Genomic DNA, 9,533 nt, shown 5'->3' with positions numbered 1-9,533 from the left:
TTAACTGTTTATTTTTAAATGATCTTTTTAATGATTGCCCAGAAAAGTAAAGCTTATTTTATCACTTGTATCGTTGAGCAAACTGACTTTGCTCAGTGGTGTTTTTGTTTTCATGTGGTCATACTAGAATGTTGCCTGCCTCTTAATTCAAGCCCCATTATTCCGAGATTGTATATGTGTGTGTGTGAATGTATATATAATGTATAATAGTTATATATAATCTCAGAAACACATGTAAGACAAATGTTATTTAATTAAATGAAATTATTTGTTTTTATGCTTCTATATTAGAAAAACATAGAAACTCAGTCTGAGATGGTTGAAGCCTTTCAGATAAGGGGTGGAGAATCAGATACTGGGAAAGAACACTGTAGGGATCACATGAGCTCACATGCAGAGCACACATGCAACCCCTACCCTCAGTTAAAGATGTAACAGTTACACAGATAACATGTATCCTACTAACCTTAGGCTTCTAAGAAACCCCTGACAAATGGTTGAGATGCTATTAACATATCAAAGCTATCCTGGCTGCCAGACTTTCTGAGCAGGTACCTGTTCCAGAGTCCTGGCTCTTCTCAGCACTTCTCACTACCCCTCACCCCACCCTCTTAAACCTCTCCAGACCGTCCCTTCCTTTGGCTTCTGATACCTATATAACTCAGTCATTTGGGCCACGTACTCTTTTGGCACTTTTCTGACTTCTTGGTTCTCTTTTGCCTTCTTGACTTGCTCTTAGCTCTTGGATCCTTCTCTTATCCCCTCTCTCTTCTCTTGAGCTGTCTCCTCTTCCCAGGAGTTGGTCTATGCTGCTGGCCACTTTTCAGTCTGGACTCTTCAAGATGCATCTCGCTGTTCTCTCCTTCATAACTATAATAAAAAAAAACTTTCTCCTCAACTATACGTTGGACAAGTCATGTACTCATTTTCCTTCAACTAACACATGTTTAAATAGAGCCAGCCTCCCCCCAGACCTCTCTTACTCTAGAAGCAGAGATGAACTGCCCACCATTAAGCTCATGGACCTCTTGGGATCAAGCACGTGATGCAAACTTGACTCCGCTATTGCATAGAAGACCTGATGTTAGCCTTTGGAGCTAGGCTCTCTTTGCAAGTTTGAACTCCTTGATTGCATAAAGGAGCAGGATAAAAACTTTTGATGAGAACCTCTCCTGTATCCCCCTTCTCTCTATCTTTGCTTGGGAGACTGCCCACCTGACTTGCTCATGATCAGAGTTCTATCTTCCATCTCTAGCTGGCTGTCTACTATTCTGAACCTTAAGAAATCAACTCCTGGAACAAAATTAAGGAGGCTGGTATATTCACTTCATAGACATTTTTGTTGTTAGAGTGATGTGGGATTCCCATCTATATGTTGTGAATTTGTTTTATTGCTATTGGTTAATTAAGAAGCTCCTTGGCCTATGGCAGAGCAGAACAGAACTAGGCAGGAAAACTTAACTGAATGAAGGGAGAAAGACAGAATCAGGGAGATGCCACATAGCTGCCAAAGGAGAAAGATACCAGAACCTTGCCTGTAGCTCCAGAACCTCATTGTGAAACACAGATTAATAGAAATGGGTTAATTTAAGATGTAAGAGCTAGTTAGGAATACACCTAAGCTATTGGCCAAACAGTGTTGTAATTAATATCGCTTCTGTATGATTATTTGGGTCTGGGCAGTCAGGAAATGAAGGCACAGTCTCTGTTTACAAAATGGTGCCCAATGTGGGGTAATGTACATCCACATAAAACCTGAAAGAACTTGAGAAAGGATTCTAGATAGACAAGAACAGAGTTAAGCATGATTTCTTGGTAGAAGCATTTTCGCAGGTGGACTCAGTTTTCTAGAGGCAAGTAGAAGCACAGCTCCTTTAAGAGAGGCTTCTTGACTCAGTGTTAGCAGCAAAAATCTCACAGCTCTTTTAAGTGGCTTTGCCACCAAATACTAAATGGTGTTTATCCAAGGTTGCTGTGGGATAATGCTCTGTATCCTGTGAAGATTTATCACTTGTATTGGTTTAATGAAATGCTGATTGGCCAGTAGCCAGGTAGGAAATATAGGTGGGACGAGCAGACATGGAGAATTCTGGGCAGAAGAAAGACTCAGTCTACAGTTACCAGTCAGATGCAGAGGAAGCAAGATGAGAATGCCTCACTGAGTAAGGTACCAAACCACATGGCTAAACATAGATAAGAATTATGAGTTAATTTAAGTTGTAAGAGCTAGCTAATAATCCCAAGTTAATAAGCCAAACAGTTTATAATTGATATATGCCTCTGTGTGTTTTGTTGGGACTGAATGACTGTGGATCAGGGTGGGACAGAAACTTCCATTAATGACGGAGAATAAAATTAAATGTTAAGATGAAAATATGGGTATTAATGCTCTAATCTAGTATAAATCTATTTTCTCAGATTCAAGAGATGGTCATTTCTAGGTCACCAAGAGTTTATTTAGATGTAAGTGTGATGACGACTATAAGAAAGAAAACCAATTTAATACATGGCAAACCAGTGGCAGGGGCAGCCTCTGGAAGTTGTCACGTAAACACATAAGTACACATGACATTCTAGTGAACTATGTACTCAAGTGAGTTGGGCCCTTGTGCACAGTGATAAAGCAAAAAAGAGACAACTTGCTATTCCTTCAGCCTGAAGGAAAGTAAATATGTACACAAAGATGATTCTTCAAATACCTGGGATGCCACAGATTAAGAAAAAGGAAAGCTTTCTCTACAATCATAGAAGTAAAATAAAATATGGCAAAACATAGCAAGCTTCGGAAATTAAAAACACAAAGTCCCAAGCCATTGCCCAGATGGGGATTTTCAACATTGAATCATTTCTATCATAAATACTTGTCTATCCCTTAGCCTCCAGCTTCGTTTCTCCCTGTTAGACTGTGTTGTTCTGGAAACTTCTTGTCCCTTGTTTTTATACCACCTCTTCAATTCTGCATGTTCAAAGTTTTCTGAAGAAAGAAAGAACATTTTATACTAAACAAGGCGGCTTATTGTCCATCTTGAAGAACCCATTAGACACAAGAAGTGGGTGAAAGTTAAATTTATTCTGTGCAGTAGAAGGCAATCCATTGTGTTCTGTGTCTTCCAGAGAGATTTGTCAGTTCTGAAACCATAAGAGATGTAGAACCTGAAAGACATTTCAAAAGCCCAACATAGACGCAGAAGAAAAGCACTTTGGTATATGCAAATGTCAATTCAATATATGTGTTATTACTGGAATCTTACCAGGCTTTTCCAATGATTCCTAAGACATTACTTTAAAGTCAGTGTTTACATAATTACAATCTTTTTCTTCTCTCTCAAGTGACAGGAATGTGCTAAAACTACCTTCAGCAAAACCAAAGAACTTTTTTATAAGAACTCAAGATTGCTTGATAGAAGCAAACATTAGAAGCAATAACTTTTGTCTCAAAGAGGTTTCTAATTTGGAACTGGAAGAGCATCGAAGATCTAAGAATTCACCAGCATTCTCATGCTTGTGCTTCATTCCATGCTTGACATTTTGTTTTTCACGGTGTCAAATGGGAAGTTGTCCCTTAAGGTTATACAGGTGGCTCACTCACTGCAAAAGGGTGTCCAGCGGAGGGAGTTAAACATAATCCTCCTTCTGCCAGCTAAACTCTATCCCTCCAGGCTGAGCTGACCTAGAAAGGGCTCTTCTCCCAGTTTCTAAAAGAAAGCATATGGCCAAGTGGAGTCCCCATCAGACTGTCATGGATCTGTATGTTTTAAGTCTAAATCATGCCCTTACCCCCAAATAAATACTCTTGAAAATTTAACCCTCCCAAGAGGGTTTGTTGGAATGTGCAACTCCTTCTGTTTAGAAGGTTTGGGTATTTGAGTTTGTTGGGTTTTGGTTGCCAATTGTATAGATTTTGAAGGAAAGGTTAGCGATTCAGAACAATTTCAGTTTGCTCTCTAACGTAGATGTTTCTAGCACTCAATTACTTCTGCCGTTAATGTCGGGTGGGAAATTTGCCAAAAGCTGTGAACATGACGTAAATCTGGAGGAAGTGCTTTTTCTATGTGCCGATAATTCTTTACAGGTTAGCCGTACATTTTTGAGGGACACTGAAATCCATTCAGTTTTTGATTAATCACGGTGATTGGTTAAAAATATTTGGTTTAGGTTTCTCTTCAAAATAATTTTAAAATTCTTTATGAATGTATCAAATTTATTAAATAAAAATTCAGGGCTCCCAGATTAATTTGAGTTTCATGTAAATGATGAGTGTAACAGTGTAGAGTTCAACTTACATAAATCTTTTTAAAAAGACAGTAAGGCTGTCAGGTAAATTAAATATCCCCAAGTAACATGCAAATTTCAGAGAATAGGTAACTATGTATGCAAATGTGTTCCATGCAGTATATCACAGGTACACTCTTGCACCATTTTTCTGAGATACACATTCTCTGGGTGTCTGGCATGCACATATGAAGTAGACATATTTTTTTCCTTGTTTAATTTTCTCTAGTTAATCTGTCTTTAGGTTCAGAAATTCAATCTAATTAAGAATCCATAGTTGTTAAAGGACATGCTCTGGTCCTTTTTGAACCACTTCCAGATCCAGCTTAAGATGGAAGATACAGTCAAGAAAATAAAACAGACACATAAAAGTCGTTAATTGGTGATTTAATTTAAAATATGATATGGAGTTATTCCGTATGAATGAAAAAGGCCTATAGATTTTCTTTAAATAATATGAGAGAAGAATGACAAGTTACTTTGTTTTCATAGTACTATATGTGGTTTCAATAATAGTGAAAGAAAAATGTTTTACTTTTAAATATGATTAAATAATGTGAGCTAACTTCCTTTTCAGAGAGGAAATAAGGCACATGACATTCATATTTTATACTTTTTCATACTAGTATTTATATCAAATATTGTAATGATATCAAATTAACTACATAGAATCACCGTAATTATTTATAGGTAGCCATTTAAAACAATCTGGTTGTAGGAGAACTTTCTCCTTTGAACTGCCAGCTCACAAATAATAACACCAAGACTTATTATTTATCAAAGCTTGGCCATTCATTTAGGCTTGTCCCACTAGCTCTTATAACTTAAATTAATCACTTTTATTAATCTATGTTGTGCTACCTGACTCAGTTACCGCTATTCTGGGCTATATGTCTGACCTCAGTGTCTCCCTGCCTTCTCCCCACCTTGCTTCTTCCCAGAGTCCTCTTTCCTTGGAAATCCCACCTATTCTCTCCTACCTAGCTATTTTCCATTCTCTTTATTTTTATTATTAAAACAATCATAGTGACACATTGTACAGAAAATTGTTGCACAACATCTCTCCTTTTTGTCTAAATAAAAGGAAACATATTTAACTCTAGCACAGTAAAATATATACAATAAGGATAATTATTAGGTATAAATTACATCCCCAATATCTATTCCATTTTAATTTGCCAAATTCAGAGAAAGTACTGTATTATATATCCTATCTTAGTGAGTCCAAATTTTTATACCTAAACCACTTTCTAACATAACTTGTATTACCATCCTAAAAATATCTTTTTAGACCTTAAAACATTTTCTTAGGTGAGCTACTTAAGCTTTTTTTATGTCTCTCAAACTTTATAAACATTACATCTCATTTTTAAGCTTCTCTTTTGAACTTGGTAACAAAGAAAACAGTATAACTAACTATCTAGTCATCAACCCCCAGCAGAGACTCAAGAAGGACAAAATGTTACCTAAGTAAACAGGAAGTGAAAAGCAAAAAACTTCCAAAACTATAGAAATGACAGAGAGTTGGCTGTCTAGTTGGTTACCCAAGGTTCTTCTATAACACTGGGGTACCCATCTTTGGCCTACAGAGTGAGAATATATGACAAACACTTTTTTGCGAAGCAGGAATTTTGAAGGACTGTTCTACCTTGTCTTGGCAAATTTTGGCAGTGACCTTCTTTTATGTCCTGCGTGTCCAATTTGGACAGCATTCTGTCAGCAGTCAAGGCAAGCACAGTTTCTTGTCCAGTGGCTAACTTTGCCATAATGAAAGCAAACTCCATTTGGAGGTTCTTCAATGCCCATCATCCTCTTTGAAGTGAATTGGTGCTGCCAGAACCAGAAGCAGGTGTGTCTTACTGTCATAAAAAGTCTTAAGTTATTAAAACATCTTAAATGCCATAGTATGTAGATCTCTGGAGTTTGAAGACCGTCTGTCTTCTAAAATATATTTCTGTTTAGCCTTGAAGGCATAGATAACATATGCACACATTTGATTGCAGCAACTTGCATTTTTTAATTATCTTAAATAGTTTGCAATAATAACTTTGTGAACTAGAAATTTACATTATATTTTAAATTGAGCTGCATAGGTACAATACTTTTAACTAGCCTCAAATATTTTACATTGGTATGGATTTTTGTATATTTATACAAATTTAAGGTTATTTTGCTTCACTATATTGGTCAAATCTCATCTTTATTAATTTTGTAGAAATCCATAGCTTTTTGCTTCCCGTAGAAACAAAGGTATATTCTTTCTACCACTACAACATATTTTCTATTTTCCATTTTGAAGTTAATATATTCTTAAAATACAAAGCCTGGTTTAATTTAGTACTTTTTATAATCCAGTGCCTCTCAGCAGCTATTGCTTTTGTACATTAGCATTTTAAAAATTCAAAGTCAACAAAGCACCATACTGTATCCAGACACCCTATATACTTCTCATCTTTATGTGAATTATTTTTTATTTTATATTATTTTACTCTATTTTTAAAGAATTTACTATTATTTTAAACTATTTTTATGACTATCTATACCCATTTTCTTTTCTTTTTAGCATATACGCACATTTTTAAGCATTCTGCATCTATTAGAAGTGTCGCTCCCCTGACTTTGCTTTACTAAGAGCCTGCAGCACTCTCTGACCACGTGAGCGAAAGGTTAAACTGGTAGGTGGTAGTGATTAGGCCCTCTGCCTTGTGGCTTTAGCAGCTATCTTTGTGTCCACCCCACTCCCACAGTTCCCTGAGTACCTAGCCTCACCTTAGTGAGAGGCACATTTACCACCCTATCTCTGGGAAGTTGCTGAGCCCACTTTTTGGAGTCCTTATGCGTGAGCAGCAGCTGACTCTTGTGAGTGCTGTGACGGTGGCAGTGTTGACTGAGGTGGCTTTTCTGTCTGCCTGATTGTGCCACAAGTTGGGACACCAAATGTACTAAGGTTTCTTGATGTACTATCTTCGGATCGCCAGCCCCTGAATGACTATATGAAGACTTCTTATTAATTATGAAAGCTTGGCCATTGGCCTAGGCTTGTCCCAGTAACTCTTGTAACTTAAATTAATCTGCTTTTATTAATCTATGCTGTGTCGCATGACTCAGTTACCTCTACTCTTTGTCATATGTATGACCTCCTCAGTGTCTCCCTGTCGCTTTTCTTCTTATACTTCTTTCTCTACCCAAAAATCCCACCTGCTCCCTCCTTCCTAGCTATTGGCCATTCAGCTTTTTATTAAACCAATTACAATGACACATCTTTACAATGTACAAAATGATTACCAAAGAGCATCTGTTTTTGCCTGTTATTATCAAAACTAAGGAAGATGAATGGTCTTTACTTTTTGAAAATTGCACCATGGTGTTTAACTTAAAAATCTGAAGGATATGTGTCTTAGAAAATTGCATGCAACATGAAAGTTGTTATTTAACAATACAGAAATTATATGAGGACTCAGAATTAATCATATATTTCTATTAAGAGAATAATTTTTTAATAAATTAAATAAATAACTTATTTTTGTTTATTACTCAAAACTAAAGCCATCATCATTATTTTGTCCAGTCAATAAGCACTTACTTGAATGTTTAATGGAGTATATTTGTCCATATATATATTTATAAATTTATATATAAATGTAGTTATTTTTGTTTGGATGTGGTGGCACATGCCTTTAATTCCATCACTTGGGAGGCAGATGCAGGTGGATCTCTGTGACTTCGAAGCCCACCTGGTCTACAAAGTGAGTTCCAGACTAGGCAGGGATGTTAACACAGAAAATCCCTGTCTCAAAAACAATGACAACCTCCACCACCACCACAACAAAATTATGATTGTGATTCCTAACAGGTCATATTATGATTATATTAATAGGGATTCTCTAGGGAAACAGAACTGAGTAGGTAGATGTATTAAAGGAGATAGATTGTCTTACACCACAATGTCTAGGTAACTAAACATAGGAGAAGCTGGGAACTGGCCCATGCCCAGACCATAACTGACTCAACAGGTCCAGTCTGCCCAAAGATCTGGAGTCACGGGTTGTCAGTCCATGTTGAAGGCTGAAGAAGGTAGGTCCTGATACCAGTGATGGATAAACCATTGCTGTGGTGGCACCAACAGCAGATAAACTCACCAGCAGGACCAGAAGGCAAGTGGCGAAAAGCAAAAGCTTTTCCTTTCGACTTGTTTTATAGTTGGGAAGTCTCTGGATGTTATTGCTCACATAAAGGGTAGGTTTTCCCACTTCAGTTCAGAAAGTTTCATACCAATGTGCTCAGATGCTTACTGCATGGTAAATTCCAAATCCAGTCAAGCTGATTTACCAAGAATAACTTTGCCATGATCTAAATCAAAACACTGTTAGAAATGGGAGCGCGGAGTTTTTTACCACTTCCTCTGAGTAACATACAGAAGGAGGTTACAGCTGGTCCTAAAACCTATCAATTTACTCTTTTTCTAAACTATTTGGCCAACTTTCAAGAAAAGAAGGATTGATTCTCTGCTTTATTAAAGATAAGCATCACTTTTAAGAATTAACTGGAATTAGTAACCAATATTGTTTTTGGTGCAAAGAAGAATTCACCTCTGCTGTGATACAGCATATTAAAGGGTATGAAAAATGTCCAGTTACCTTTGGGCAGAAATACCTTTTTGAGTAAAAGTAATGTTTTCACTCTTTGAAGAGAATGCACAACCATGCCCACCACTAGAGGGCTGGCCAAGTATGTGATTCTTTTTAGTATTCTAGGGGTCCTCACTGCCCTCTCACCGAGGGCTTTAGTGAATTTTTTTAAATTTATTTATTTTTCCATTCAAAAATTTACACTTCCTCCCCTCCTCCCATTATTCTCCTGCTCCCCCACTCCCCCTCCTCCCTCCCCCTCCCTCCCTAAGAGAGGGCAGTCCAAGGCCCTCCCCCCTATATCCAGGCCTAGGAAGCTTTGCATATCCCAAAAAGCAGGCACACTGACTCCATGGCTATTATATGTTAAACGTGTTATAACTAAATTTGTGTAAAATGAAACAGTTAATGATTGTAAGCAATTCTACCATCAGGGTAGGTTTTTCCAATTATCATTTGATGAATTTGTCAGAGCGTCATGGGGAAAGCAGAAGATAATGCAATTGAAGTGACATCTGGTGGGAAACCTTGGAGAACTTTAGAGTACTTGTGCATACAAGTAGCCAGCAAAAGACTAGAAGAGAATCTATAGCAAAGGAAAAAAATAAATCAATAATAACACATTCAGTATCC

The sequence above is a fragment of the Microtus ochrogaster genome, chromosome 21 (genome assembly GCF_000317375.1).
Source record: "Microtus ochrogaster isolate Prairie Vole_2 chromosome 21, MicOch1.0, whole genome shotgun sequence".
NCBI classification, from domain to species: Eukaryota; Metazoa; Chordata; class Mammalia; order Rodentia; family Cricetidae; genus Microtus; species Microtus ochrogaster.
This window is presented reverse-complemented; position numbering follows the sequence as displayed.